Source organism: Brassica napus, chromosome C9 (genome assembly GCF_020379485.1).
Source record: "Brassica napus cultivar Da-Ae chromosome C9, Da-Ae, whole genome shotgun sequence".
NCBI classification, from domain to species: domain Eukaryota; kingdom Viridiplantae; phylum Streptophyta; class Magnoliopsida; order Brassicales; family Brassicaceae; genus Brassica; species Brassica napus.
Window position 1 is genome coordinate 9086732 of NC_063452.1, and position 15434 is coordinate 9102165.

The following is a 15434-nucleotide window of genomic DNA, read 5'->3' on the forward strand; positions in this document are numbered from 1 at the left end:
CGCCGTTGCCGGGGACCATTTGGTCACCCTAGAGTTAATGATCAGTTTAAGACTATAGCATTTTTATTTTGTCTAATGTTTCTGTCTTTCTCTTTCTGTTTGTGTTTTCAGGTGAATGAGCGGATTTCATACTAGAAGCAAAGGATCATCGAATTTAATACCTTTGGAGTTAGAGCTCGGCCGCCTAGAGAGACAAGTGAAAAAGAAAAGACTTGAGTCCGCTGAAGAGGTTGAAATGGCTGAACACCAAGAAGACCAGTTTCAGGACAACCCGCAAAATCCAATTCCTGTAGATGAACGAGAAGGCAACAATGCTGGTGATAATCAGCAGGCTGGTGTAGCTGCAAGACAACAGGCTGGAGACTATGGCATGCCTAGGATGACGCTTGCACATTATGATACACCAGATGCATTCTATGCCGATCGTTCTGGGATTCGCCCACCTCCCATTGAGAGAAGAGACTTTGAGATCAAGACTGGTCTCATTAATTTGGTGGAGAAAAATCCGTTTCATGGAAACCCGTCTGAGGACCCGATGTATCACTTGGAGCATTTTGAGCGAGTCTGTGACACCAGCAGACATAATGGAGTTCCTCAAGGCGCTTTGAAATGCAGGTTGTTCCCGTTTTCCTTAGCTGATAAAGCTATCAGATGGTTAAAGTCCATCCCTCCAGGATCTCTTACTACATGGGAAGAGACAAGAGCTGCTTTTCTACAGCATTTCTTCACCAAGTCAAGGTCCACATATCTGAGAAGCAGAATTGGAAGCTTTCAGCAGCTTGATTCAGAAAGCTTTCATGAGGCTTGGGAGCGTTTCAAGGAGTACACACAGGACTGCCCTCACCATGGTTACACTGATGTGAGCTTGCTGAACATTTTCTATAATGGAGTTCATGAAGAGAGTCAAGATGCCATGGACACAGCAAGTAATGGTGATTTCATGACCAAGACTGTTGAAGAAGCTTACACCTTGCTGAACAACCTGTCATCCAGCAAAGCAAACCGCAAGTCAAGGTTTGACACCAGCCAGAAGGGTGTTGGTTATGAATCCAAGAAGATAGATGAGCTGAATGCCAAGATTGAGATGCTTCTCAAGAGAGATCAGAAATCTGTGAAATTTGTGGAGGAGCAAGGCTATCGTTCCTCACAAGAAACTGTTGGTGATGATTCAGATGATATGCAAGCTGATGTGAACTACATTGGTGGTCAAGGAAACTACAACAGAGGCTACAATCAGAACCTTGGATGGAGTCAAAATCAGCAAAATAATCTGTCTTACCGGAGCAACAATGTGGAGAATCCACAACATCAGTCCTACCCTCAGGCAGGAAACAGGCAGAACCAGAATCAGAACCAGAGTGTGTTCAACCAAGGATATCAGAACAGAAATCAATATCAGGGGAACAACTCGGGCAACTCAGGATTTCAGCAAAGGCAGCAGTACAACAACTACCAGAATCAAGGGAATGCCTCTTCGTCACAGTCTTCTCAGGATAACGAAATTAAGAAGATGCTGCAAATGGTGCTAGAAGGTCAGAAGAATAGCACTGCAGAGATAAACACCAAGGTGGATAACATGTATGGAGAGCTTAATGGGAAGTTTGAAGCTTTGAACACCCATTTGAAAGTTTTGGAAAAGCAAGTTGCTCAAACCGCCTCCAGCAGCAGAACAGCACCTGGATTTCTACCAGGGAAGTCAGAGACGAATCCCAAGGAGTTTGTGAATGCTGTAACACTTAGGAGTGGAAAAACGATTGAGGGATCGAATAAGAAAAAGATCGACCGATCTCAGGAACAGATCGACCGATCCAAGGGGACGGAGATCGACCGATCCGGTCCATGTGGATCGACCGATCCCGTGTCAACGAAGCCAAATTCCTCTGAACCTGAAGAGGTGTATGTGGCGCCTCCTGCTTATGTTCCTAAGGCTCCATACCCATCCAGACCAAGGCAGAAGATCAAAGAACGTGAGTACGAGAAGCTAAAGAACCTTGTTGGGGAGTTACATGTGAGATTGCCATTCGTTGAAGCGGTGAAGATGGTACCTTCTCTTAAAAGGTACATGAAGGAGATTCTTACCGATAAGATGAGCCTAGAGCGTGGTGTGTTGATGCTCAATGAGGAATGTAGCGCAGTTCTACAAAATGTCATGCCTAAAAAGCGTGAAGATCCCGGAGCATTTGTTCTACCATGCCGCATTGGATCACTTACCTTTGAGAGGAGTCTCTGCGATCTGGGTTCAGGAGTGAGCCTAATGCCTTTCTCTGTCTCTGAGAGGCTAGGCATGACGAACTACAAACCTACAAGGATCTCCTTGGTCCTTGCTGACCGATCAGTGCGAAGACCAGTCGGTGTACTAGAAAACATCCCTGTTGGTGTTGGAAAGGGATATGTGCTTACCGATTTTGTAGTTCTGGAGCTGGAAGAGGAACCTAAAGATCCTCTCATTTTGGGCAGACCGTTTTTAGCTACTGCTGGAGCCATGATTGATGTACAGAATGGGCATATAGACTTACGTCTAGGAGACATGGCGATGAGATACAATGTGGAGAAGGTGCTGAAAAATCCGACTATTGATGGACAGACTTTCTGGGTTGATACATTGACTGAACTGGTGGAGGAAATGGATGAAGAGTTGCACACTGATGATCCTCTACAAGTCGCATTGACCCAAAGGGAGAGTGAGTTCGGGTTCATGAACCAAGAAGTGGTTGGATTTTCTGAGATTTTGGATTCAGCCTCACCGATTGAGAAGCATGTCGCCTATGTCAGCCTTGAAGACTCAGGCACCGATAAAACCGTCAAACCGTCATCCTCCCAACCAGATTGGAGTGAGGAGAATGCTCCAAAGGTGGAACTTAAAGCCCTCCCAGCTGGGCTGAGGTATGCATTCTTGGGACCGAATTCCACATATCCTGTTATTATTTGTGCTAACCTGAATAATGTGGAGACCGCTTTGCTTCTTTCAAAATTGCGAAAGTATAGAAAAGCATTGGGGTACTCTTTGGATGATATTACAGGTCCAGATCTTTGCATGCACAAGATTCACTTGGAGGATGAGTCAAAGACGTCCATAGAGCACCAGCGAAGACTGAATCCCAAACTGATGGAAGTTGTGAAAAAGGAGATTCTAAAGCTGTTGAGTGCAGGGGTGATCTACCCAATTTCAGACAGCACTTGGGTGAGCCCGGTTCATGTGGTTCCTAAGAAGGGTGGCATCACTGTCATCACAAATGAGAAGGCTGAGCTGATTCCTACCAAACAGTCACAGGGCATAGGATGTGCATTGACTACAGGAAGCTAAACTCAGCCACAAGGAAGGACCACTTCCCACTTCCTTTCATTGACCAGATGCTGGAAAGACTAGCCAACCACCCCTACTACTGTTTTCTCGATGGCTACTCCGGGTTCTTTCAGATACCCATTCATCCAGAGGACCAAGAGAAGACAACATTCACCTGTCCATACGGTACTTTTGCCTACAGGAGAATGCCCTTCGGATTGTGCAATGCTCCTGCCACTTTCCAGAGATGCATGATGTCGATCTTTACTGATCTTATTGAGGACATTATGGAGGTTTTTATGGACGATTTCTCAGTCTACGGTTCTTCATTTACCGACTGCCTTGCTAATCTGTGCAAGGTGCTGGAAAGATGTGAGGAGAAGAACTTGGTGCTAAATTGGGAGAAGTGCCATTTCATGGTGAAAGATGGCATTGTTTTGGGTCACAGGATATCAGAGCAGGGTATCGAGGTTGACAAAGCAAAGATTGAAGTTATGACCAGCCTACAGCCTCCTAGGACAGTGAGGGATATTCGGAGTTTTCTGGGACATGCCGGTTTCTACAGGAGGTTTATCAAAGACTTCTCTATGATAGCGAGGCCACTCACCCGTCTGCTGTGCAAAGAAGCGAAGTTTGTTTTTGATGCTGACTGCCTCGCTGCGTTTCAGATTCTCAAGAAGTCTCTAGTCAGTGCTCCCATTGTGCAGCCACCAGATTGGGACTTGCCATTTGAAATAATGTGTGACGCAAGTGATTACGCGATTGGAGCTGTTTTGGGGCAGAGAAAAGACAAGAAACTCCATGTGATCTATTATGCCAGCCGAACGCTTGATGATGCTCAAATCAAGTATGCTACCACTGAGAAGGAGTTGCTGGCAGTAGTTTATGCTTTCGAGAAGTTCAGGTCCTATTTGGTGGGCTCGAAAGTAATTGTGCACACAGATCATGCAGCCTTGAAGTACCTGATGACGAAAAAAGATGCTAAACCGAGACTCTTAAGGTGGATCTTACTGCTACAGGAGTTTGATATTGAGATCAGAGACAAGAGAGGAGCAGAAAATGGAGTGGCAGATCATCTTTCCCGAATGAGAGTGGAAGCTGAAACACCACTGGATGATACATTACCCGAGGAGAATGTCTATGTGATCACCTTGCTGGAGGATGAGTATTTGGATCAGGCTGATTGCTGTGTCATGAGACAAATTCAGGATGATCTCCCATGGTTTGCAGACTTTGCAAACTACCTATGTGCTGGAATTGAACCACCGAACCTGAAGGGGTATGAGAGGAAGAAGTTCATGAGAGATGTGAACCACTACTACTGGGATGATCCCTTCCTCTACAAGAGATGCTCAGATGGTTTATTCAGGAGATGTGTTCTGGAGAATGAGATGCAAGGGATTCTTTTCCACTGCCACAGTTCAGAATACGCAGGCCATTTTGCAACATTCAAGACGGTTTCTAAGGTCCTGCAGGCTGGTTACTGGTGGCCTACACTTTTCAGAGACGCCCATGAGTTTGTCTCAAAGTGTGATGCATGTCAGCGGAAGGGCAACATCAGTAAGAGAAATGAGATGCCCCAAAATTTCATCCTTGAAGTTGAAGTTTTTGATGTATGGGGAATTGATTTTATGGGCCCTTTCCCATCTTCTTATGGAAATGAGTACATCCTGGTTGCGGTTGATTATGTCTCCAAGTGGGTGGAAGCAGTAGCCAGCAAGACAAATGACTCTAGTGTTGTCAAGAAAATGTTCAAGACAGTCATTTTTCCAAGATTCGGGATCCCGAGAGTGGTTATTAGTGATGGAGGCTCTCACTTCATCAACAAGACGTTCGATAAACTGCTGAAGAAACATGGAGTAAAGCATAAGGTAGCTACACCTTATCATCCTCAGACAAGTGGGCAGGTTGAAATATCGAACCGAGAAATCAAGGGGATTTTGGAGAAGGCTGTAGGCAAAACAAGGAAAGACTGGGCTGTGAAGCTTGATGACGCCTTATGGGCGTATAGAACCGCCTACAAGACTCCCTTGGGCACCACTCCTTTTAATCTGGTCTATGGAAAGTCTTGTCACCTACCTGTGGAATTGGAGTACAGTGGTTTTTGGGCAACGAAGTTGATGAACTTCGACATTAAAACCGCTGCAGAAAGGAGGATGGTTCAGTTGAACGAGCTGGACGAGATTCGGTTGAACGCCTATGAGAACACCAAAATCTACAAGGAAAGAACTAAGGCGTGGCATGACAGAAAGATAATCCCGAGAGACTTCGCTGCTGGAGACAAAGTCCTTCTGTTCAACTCTAGACTCAAGCTATTTCCTGGAAAGCTTAAGTCTCGTTGGTCCGGACCTTTCACCATCACAGAGGTTAGACCTTATGGAGCTGTTGTCTTGGAAGAGAATGGGAGGAAGTTCACAGTCAATGGGCAGAGGCTAAAACCTTACTTCACAGATGCAAAACCCGAAGAAGGAACCAACATTCCTTTATCGGAACCTGATCTCGCCTAAGGACAACAAAATAGTCAGGCTCGCGACTTTAAACAAGCGCTGAGTGGGAGGCAACCCACATGGTTTGATTTTCTTTCTCTTTTGTGATTATGTTTTCTTGTGTGAATTGATTTTTGGTTGTGTTTTTAGATGATTTTCAGGCATGTATCACGATCAGGCAGAGATCGATCGATCCTAAAGAAACAGAACGGGCGATCCATGTAAGAGATCGGTCGGTCGGATCGGTCGATCTAAGGTAAGTATTGCCCGGTTTGATTTCACTTAATTTGAACCGGAAAACACCCATAGAACACCCAACTCGCGAAAATATCGATCAAAACACATATCATTTCATCTTCCTCTCCTCTCAAACTCTCTCAAACCTCTCAAGAACACCAAATTCGATTTCCATCATCTCTCATCCGATTTTTGTAATTCTTGGTGCTAAACTCATTAGTTTTTCAAGCTCTATCCGTTTCTACAATCAGTTTTCATCAAGACACAGGTATGACTCTCTAATTTTGGAATCTAAAATCGCCCTAGGGTTTGATGTTGGGGAATCTCCGAATTCTAAATGGAATGGCATCTAGGATGGTTTATTTGTGATGATTATACTCATGGTTTACCTTGATTGCCAATTTCGTGGGTTGAATTGAGATTTTAGAGAAATAATTTCCAATCGTCATAATGTTGATAAAAGTTCAAATTAAAACTGAAATTCTAATTGTTTGAATGAAATGCTTGAATATTCATGATGATTAACACTTTGCAGCATGATTTCTTTAAGCAATTATGAATTTGGAACTGAAAAATAAAAATTTTAATTTTGGAGTTTAATTGAAAAACGAAAATTGGAATGGAGTGTGATGTGTTATCTTGAGTTTTGAGAAGAGATGTGTGCTAAATTTTTACATGTTTAGGGGATTGATCAGAATTGATTTTATAAGAGTGTTTTTCTATTTGTCTCTTACTTGGGTTTTGATGAATTAATTTTGCAGATAATGCCTAAGAGACAGAAGAAGCAGGGTGAGCGTGGGAGTTCCTCGGTACAGACTGCTAGGCTCAGCACAAGGGGCAATTTCCGAAAGACGGATAGGTCTCATCCTGCGAATCGAGAGATAACCCAGCAGTGGGATATACATGATGATGATTTCTACGAGCAGATGAGGGGAGTGGAAATATGTCCGTCGCGCTTCGCTCACAGAGACACTACAGATGCATTGGGGATAACCGAGGATATTGAAGCCTTGTTCGAGAAGATTGGCCTGGGGAACATCTTCGATCTTCACTGTGATTGCTATGCTGATTTGACCAGGCAGTTCCTCGCATCAGCCCGCCTCTACCATCCTGACGAGGACAACCCGGTAGCTGATAAGGCAATGTTCTCCTTCATTGTGAACAGGCAGTTCCACTCCATGACCATCTTTCAACTGTGCGACGTCTTTGGGTTCGGGAAAGGACGTCAATCTTGTGTTCCTGACTTCCCGGAACACAATGATTTCTGGAAATTCATCGCTTCAGGAAACTTCATCTCTCGAGAGGCCAAGCAAGCTAGAATTCGTAGCCCTGTTCTGCGATATGCAGTGAGAGTGATCAGCAGTGTTATCTATGGAAAGACAGAACCCGCTGCAGTGACAAAAGATGAGCTAGCTCTTCTGTTCATCGGGGCTGGACACCTATGGCCTCAGGGCGCAGACATTACCTATGTTAGCGGGAAGGACATAAACATAGGAGCTGTGATCGCGGAGAAGCTTGCGTACTTCAAAGTTTCAGACACGAAGAGATGTGGGTTTGGAGCGGTTATCACACGGATCTTAAGGCAATGTGGAGTGTTTCTTCCACCTTTTGACAGAGTGGTGGATAAGAAGGGGATGCATCAGAACTTTTTCGACATGAGAGCACTCATTAGCAGCCACTACCTCACCGGCCCTTGGCGAGGTAGCATCGACAAGTCAGCCCCTCATATCTACCAGTTCCATGACCCACAAGGGAGAGAGCAATTTGTCAAACTACCCTATACCGCCATCACCGAGCTGACTGATCCAGGTGCTCTCATATTTCTACCACCGCCTGCATTTCTCTGCGCCAGACCCGCGACACTGAAGAAGAAAGGAGTCGCATCATCATCGACACACCAGCAGGCACCACATGATGATATAGAGGAGGAGCCTGAAGATGAGGAAAGTCTTTTCCCCACGGATTTCACTCCGTATATGCTGCCACCAGCACCTCCCGCTACTGCATCCGCTGCTGAGATCAACGCTTGGTCCATCAAGAGCCATCAAACCAACAACTCCATACTGCTGAAGATGTGGAAGGGAATCTGCAACATTAAGAAGGGATGCGCATCACAGCCAGCTGTTTCTGGAGATAGCGATGACGATTCAGGCGCTCACGACACCGCTGCTGGACCTGAGGCAGCGGAGGACTCTGATGATGATGGAGCATTGGAGAGGCGCTCGAAGAGGCGCACTGACCGCAACGCCTGATCGGTAATCTCTCTTGGAATTATTTTCACACCGAGACGGTGTGAAGTAAGTCTGGGGGAGGATGCTACTTATGTACCATATTGCTATTATTTCTTTTATTTTCTTAGTTTATCGGATTTTCTTGTGTTTTAAAAACTCTCTACGTATTTTTATCAGACCCAGTGATGATTATTAGACTATTTCCTTGTGTGTTGTGCATTACATTTCATATTGGCCATTTTTCAGGACTGTTAGCGCAGACAACCCGAGGAACCACTTGACCAAACAACCTCTCCTTAAATCTTTTATCAAGTCTCGGTGAATTGTAATCGACTCAACTATTTTTGACCATTAATGAATTTAATTTCTTTTGACCAGGAATCAACATCAGGAAACGGTACACCATATACACATTCAGGATTTTCTTTACCACATTTTACCACTCTTTAATAATCCTGAATGGCCAGACTCATCAATAGTTTGGTACCACACCTACACCTTACCCTTTTATTTCATCTCCATGCATTCTTACAAACTGATCATATGTGCATACATGTGCAAAAACAATGGAGAGATTAGGGTAGACATGGTTCTTCCGACTGCTTAGGTAGGATCGGAACATTTAGGTGGTTAGACACGGACCTGTGTGTCTAGAGGTGTAAATAGAAAAATTGGGTGTTGTAAGTGTGTGATTGCATCGCAGTGTATATATTCGATTTCGGTTTGTATAAGTTTTCGTTCTGAAAAAAAAAAAAAAAATCCAGATATGAATAGATTGATTACCACAAAACATTTGCAAGTAATCGGTCGATTCTAAAAAAAAAGAAAAAAAAAAGAGTTCATGTTTATATCTCATTCAGTAGATTTGATTTAGACATTTTATTTTTATTTTGTGTACCAGAGATGATGCGTTGTTTAAATTTGGGGTTAGAGTTTGAGATTTGTTGGGTTTTGATCATTTGAGACTTGAGCAGTTCGAAAACGTGGTTATCAATATACTCGGTTTCTCCAGCGATTTTGCATAATGTTTTGCATTTTTTGTTATCGCTGATACCCACAAACACTTGAGCCTCACCTAATTAAACACTAAAACAGCCTCCCAAACACCGAGCCCGTTATACCTGATGGAGATATCTTTGGTGGAAAGGTCACGCCCTTTTTAATGAATGTAAAGAGTTGATTACTTGAAACTGAGACTTGCAGGTCTGAAATATGGAAAGGTTTGCGCGGTCTTGGTGGGGATTTGGAATGAATGCCTTGACAGTCTCTGATTTAAGTGGTTAGCGAAATCACAAGGTAAGGTCTACTGAGGGTTAGTGAGCTCCCAAATTTTAATCCTCTTTACTTGAGGACAAGTAAAGATTCAAGTCTGGGGGAGTTGATATTCCGTGTTTTTAACGGTTTTAAACTCGTTTTGGAGCAATTAAATGGTCGGTTTTAATTAATGTTTTGGTCTATTTGATGCGTTTTGGTGTTCTTAAGTGTAATATGCAGGTTACTAGATAGCTTGCAAGAAAAGAACGCATTCGGGATTTATTCAGAAGCAAGATGGACCGAACAATGGACCGAATGAGAAGTATTGATCGCACAGGACATAGATCGACCGATCCATTGTCTGTGGATCGACCGATCCAGAGCTAAGAAGAAAAGCCGTGAATTGTAGCGACATGCGTAGCGACCAGAACTTGTCGCTACGGTTTCATGCACTAGATCGACCGATCCGGTCCATGTGGATCGACCGATCCCACGCTCTACGGGCTCCACACGCACCAGCGAGCTTTTCACTCCTTTTTACCCACTCCCCTCAATAATGGACGAAAGAACTCTCGACTTTTGGGACTCAGAAAAGACCAGAGACGACCAAGAAGGAGATTTACAAGTTCTTGAGAGAGATTTGAGAGTTTTGTAACTTGTTTTGTGTGATTTGTGAAGATTTGTAAAGGAGTTCATCTCAAAACCATTTGGAGAAGATCTTCTGAACCTTTACTCTGTTTTAATACAATCTTATCATGTTTTCTTCATCAAAATCGTGTTGTTCTTGCTTAGTTATGTGTGAGTAGTCATCTAGTTGGGTTTAGGGGTTCTCATAGGGGATTTCTTGATGTTTTGATTCATAAAACGTGTGTAGACTAAGGGATTACGTTTTGGTTCTTCATCTAATGGATTTCTTACTGCTTGAACTGAATTGATCACTTAGTTCATGATATCAGATTGTTTGATGCACCGAAAGTGATTGTTTGAACTTCCGAAAATACTTTAGATGAGCAAAGTGTCCTTAACCCTCGGAAGTTGATGTTATTGCGCTTTGTGAACATATTGAACCTGTTCTTAATGCTTGTTTAGAAATTGAAACTCAGCGGAAGTTAGTGTGGAGATTTCTATAACATAGAGAATTAGCGCTACGGAAGTAGGTTAATTCTAATATCGTGTTTGAGTTCCAGACGGTTCTTAATATATCCCTGTGTCTGCCATTAATTGTATCTTGATTAAAAAGAAATCCCTGAGAATTCCCAATGCCCAACGTTTGTTTTAAAATAGTTTTCAAATCGTTTAAATCATCTTTTTACAGCTTGTTTATGTTTTGTGACACTAAAGAAAATTAAATAAAAAAAAATCAAAAATATATCTTCGTTCGCTGTAGCTATTAACTTGTCTGCAACTCTACGTGTGATCATCGGTCCCTGTGGATTCGATCCCGCATTACTACTGCGTACTTTACTGTGCACTTGCAGTTAGATAATCGGGTTAAAACTCGACACATCACCTCTAAACATCTATGTGAGCTCTATCAAGAGAGCCTTAAGAACAAGAACCCGGAAGCCCATATGGTTCATGATACCGAGTATGATGATGATGATGATTCCGACCTTGAAAGGGACGACCTCTTGGATTTTGAGACTTCTAATTGTCTCAAAGACTAAAATCGACATCTTGTCTTATTGTTTTATGAATTGCTTTGATTTCATTGCTATTATATCTTGCCTGAGTTTGTTTGATAATGTGAATGATTTTATTGATACAAAGAATTGCCTGAGGGCATTATAGTACGGGTATAGTAGCCTAGTAAGAAACTATGGCCAAGGCATTATATACACCCAATAATATGTGACCCATTGTGTTATGATAATATGGTTTCTAAATAGAAACAATGGGCAAATAAAAAGAAACAATTTCCTTCAGATTTTGAAAGAAAAATCGCCTAAGACCTTATAAGAAAGTGGTTAAGACTATACATGTGTACTCTACTGATCAAAACTATGCTACATATCAGTATGAATAAGAGGCAAGAGCCGTGGTGACTATACTCATATATATCCCACGAAATTTTATACACTATATGGCAAAGACCGGATTAGCCATCTTGGTCCACAACTGATGAAAATGTTGAAATTTGAAAGGCACAAAGAGTTATTCCCATTAGAACTCACGTTGTGAAACATGTACACAAAGGGAAACTCATTAAGACTCTATTATCCTAAGCACCACGAAATTATAGTATGTTCATGAGGGGGAGAGAGGATAAAAAACCCTAAATCCATGATCACACTACAAATTCGTGAAACATGGTCTGGAACCATGATATAAACGACTTGGCCGTGTTGTGCAGGCTTGGCCGCACAGTCCATTACCTATAAAGGTTCGGGCATCCATCCTAGAGCTTAGAGACATTATGGATTTACATGTATAAAAAGTTCAACTACATCAGGCCATATAAGTGAGCATAGATATTTCCATCTCAGATTGAATACGGGTATAAACCAGACATACACCATCTTAAGAGATTTTGAATAAACCACCACATACATATGTGTGCCGTCTAAGATGGAATCTCAGAAAAGGATTGGGAATATATGTTGGATAAGAGTATGACTTTCTCCACGAATTCAAAGAGACCGTGAGCCAAAAACATGGGTGATCAAATAGTGGCCAGGTACGGATTGCATGACCAAATGGATCCGGCTATCCAACATTATGAAGAGAAAGTTATAAGCTGGTATAAAGAGCAAAGAAAGAATGATAAGAATGAATGGTATAAACCATCATGGTCTTGACAAGATCCTCTAATTAGAACTGTAGACGTCCAAAGAAAAGGTTATAAAAGGCTAGCTAATCGAGATGCCAGACACTGACCTGAAAAGAACAGAATGACTAAGTCATAACCAGCTTAGCACCAAACAAAATCTGATGTCCTTGAAAGTGACACAATCAAGTTGCTATAGAGTCTATACAAGATAGACCAAGTGTTCCATAAGATAACGAACCTCGAAAAAGAAAGAATGGTGCATAGAATGACAATCCGAGGTTATAAGGAAACCATACTAGACATTGATAAAAGGTTGCACAGCTACACATTTAAGGTACCAAACCATGTAGCTTGGGACGCCAAGCTACTAGGTAACAAAGGTCCTGGATAATAAGATCTCAAATCTATTAGATCATATCTGGAACATAATGGAACCACATACATATATAAGTGTCGACACACACATTACAGATATTTGTATAGAAATACATAAAGAGAATAGCACTTGAGTTTAAAGATATAAGCGAGGATCATGAGCCCACGAAAGAGTACTCATAAAGATTAAAGAAAAGATAAACGTGGGGTATAAAGTATCTATAGAAGAGATAGGCGTATTGGCCATAGAAACGACATCTGATATAAACCAGTGAAATAGATGGGTCTTGTGAGGGAAAAGAAACCGTGAGATATGATACATGATCACGAGGTTTAAAGGTGTTCATGTTTCCTACTAACATCATTCGATCATAGCTTGTTACACAAGGATACTCACAGAGACCATGGAACATATTATAAGGAGATAAACTCCTATGTGGTGGGTGCTGCTACAAATTTCGAAATTGACAATGGTCTGGTCATATGAAAGAATTAGATTCACATATAAAAGATGTAGTAAGCAGCATATGAATCACTGGATGAAAGAACAACATTGTTCCTAAGCTGTTCATGGACTGAAACATAAAGCATGTGCATATATTATGAAAGAGAGTTCTATAAGAACGATCAAATTCAGTCCATATGAGAATTTATAAAGAAATTCGAAATCCCTTGTGTTTATACTAAACCAACCTAAAGAGAGGTTTATACAGATTATCTATTAATCTGTAACCCTAGCATGAACCGACTAAATCATAGTACAGGCTAGTAGAAAAGAAAGATCAGCCTAAAGAAAGGTGATTGCCTCAGCTTACTATCTCAATAGCATGATCTCCGGATTGACCAATCCGACATCAGATCCTTTAGTAAGGATCCGGAATAGCAGAATAGTTTGCTACTATTGTTACTCTCACGTGACATTGTCGTGAGGCCGAGAGAAGACGTTTAAATCTATCCCTCTCGATCGGATACCAATAGGTTGCAGTCCATAAGAATGCACAATCGAGATCCATGACCTAATAGATATATACAAGTGCGTGGTATGGTCCAATAGAAAGATAGGTCATAGGACGCCATCAAGAGATGCATAAAGGACTGCAATGTCCGAGATAGATATATATATATGGTATTGCCTAAGGCAAGAAAGATCGATGACCATATGTATGGGTCCATGAGTATATTCTGGCCAATAAGCCATAGTATGATAAAAATATAAAGCCATTGATATACATCCGTGTATAGAAGATACACCGAGACATAGGTTCATGATAACCATGTTTAGTATATTGTCCATAAGTACTTAGTTTGTCCGACCAACAGTGATCTCCGAGAACAATGTGGTTCACATTGTTTAGCACACATGCTTTACCGGGACACTCGATGTCAAAGGACATGAGAAACGACCTAAGAGGTCGAAGAGGTCTAGTTACGGCTTAGTAATGAAACTGGCCGAATTCCCCACCTGCATGTTCAGGACAGTTCACGCATCAGATGCGTAGACTAAAGAACTTCCACTGAGGTTCACATCAGGGGGAGTAGTGCGTGTTGTACTCTTTTTCCTTCATCATGGTTTTGTCCCACTGGGTTTTTCTTATAAGGTTTTAATGAGGCAATGTGAAGTGTATTAGGAATCCTGTATGGTTATGGCATCCAAGGGGGAGTGTTATAAATCAAGTAATGAATGTCCATAACCGGCCCGGTCCATAAACCAACCCATACCAAGAGAGATAACCGAAACCCTAGAGAGAGGAGAGAGAGCAACCACATGTCCTAGAGGAGAGAGAGGCGGCCGCAAGCTTAGAGAAAATGAAATTTTTTTCCTTTTCCTAGTAGATGTAATCTTTCCATTTATGTATTTAGTAGTTATCCTAAATCTAGTAAGATTAGGATTTGTACTATTTATATTTAACTCTTATTGTAATCCTTATATAAGGAACCTCATATTATGAAATAATAACACATAAATATTCAGTCTTTAACCTTCCAATTACAACACAAAACATGTTTTCTGAAAAATCCCCTATATATTAATTGAGAAGCATTTGAAAAATTAGAACCTTAATTTTGTATTAATTAAAAAAAACCCCAAATCCTAGGTGGCACTCTAAATGCCTTCTAAATTTCATTTCAAAGAATTCTAAAGCATCTAATATAAAGTATAGTTTAATCTAATGGTGTCACATTATTCCATAATTATATAACACTAAAGAACATTATATTAACCTAAAATATATGAAGTGTGTATTATTTCCTTAAATAAAAGCTACGAAATTACCTAATATGATTTACATATATACGGGAATTAATGATTATGAATAATAAAGATTTGATAACAATTTTTGCATCCTTCTTCATTTTTGTTTAAATTTATATTATTAAAAAAATTTAAACAATCACATTAACCATATAATAAAAAAAATTAGATTTTTTCTTATATGTTATATTTTGAATTTTTTAAAATGACTTTAAATTACAAAAATGAGGAAATCTTTATATGTTATATTTTTTTTAAACGACTTTAAAATACAAAAATGAGGACACCATATATGTTATATTTTTCTTATATGTTAGAATTTTCTTATATGTTATATTTTGAATTTTTTTAAAAAGACTTTAAATTACAAAAATGTAAGTTTTCCTTAAGTATACGACTAAAAACATTAAAATGACATGTATCAATTCGATGGTTGATTTGAAAGCTTTCAAAACCATATGGAAGATAAAAGTCAAAATAATTCAACTGTGAAAACAATACTGTTCACTTTGTTCAAGAATGTGTTCGCTGGAAAAAATAAGGT

The 15434-nt window shown here is 40.9% G+C and overlaps 1 non-coding gene across 1 annotated transcript; it reads right to left on the reverse strand.

The window, feature by feature from the left end:
- Positions 1 to 745: 745 nt before the first annotated feature.
- Positions 746 to 852, reverse strand: LOC125593625. Its single transcript, XR_007329525.1, has one exon. It is a non-coding gene; the product is annotated as a small nucleolar RNA R71 (small nucleolar RNA).
- Between the last annotated feature and the right edge of the window lie 14582 nt (positions 853 to 15434).